The sequence below is a fragment of the Phaethon lepturus genome, unplaced genomic scaffold, assembly GCF_000687285.1.
Source record: "Phaethon lepturus isolate BGI_N335 unplaced genomic scaffold, ASM68728v1 scaffold23979, whole genome shotgun sequence".
Taxonomy (NCBI): Eukaryota; Metazoa; Chordata; class Aves; order Phaethontiformes; family Phaethontidae; genus Phaethon; species Phaethon lepturus.
The window spans coordinates 1,408-1,621 of record NW_010563109.1 but is presented as its reverse complement, the minus strand read 5'-3'; positions in this window follow the sequence as shown (position 1 = coordinate 1,621).

Sequence of the window (214 nt, the reverse complement as noted above, 5' to 3'; positions counted from 1 at the left end):
CTGCCACCGTTGCAGGGCCGTACCAGGGAAGGGGGGGTTGCCCTGTGGGGTTGGGGTGCAGGCACCCATGGGGTTGAGGGTGGGTGCCCTGCGACTCCCCCCTTTCCCACCCCAAAACCCCACAGAGCTCTTCTGCTGTGGGGGCTGGCACTCTGCCCAGGGTGAGTGCTGCTGCGGGTGTCAGCTCGGCCGGGGGTGTGGGGCTGGGTGCTCC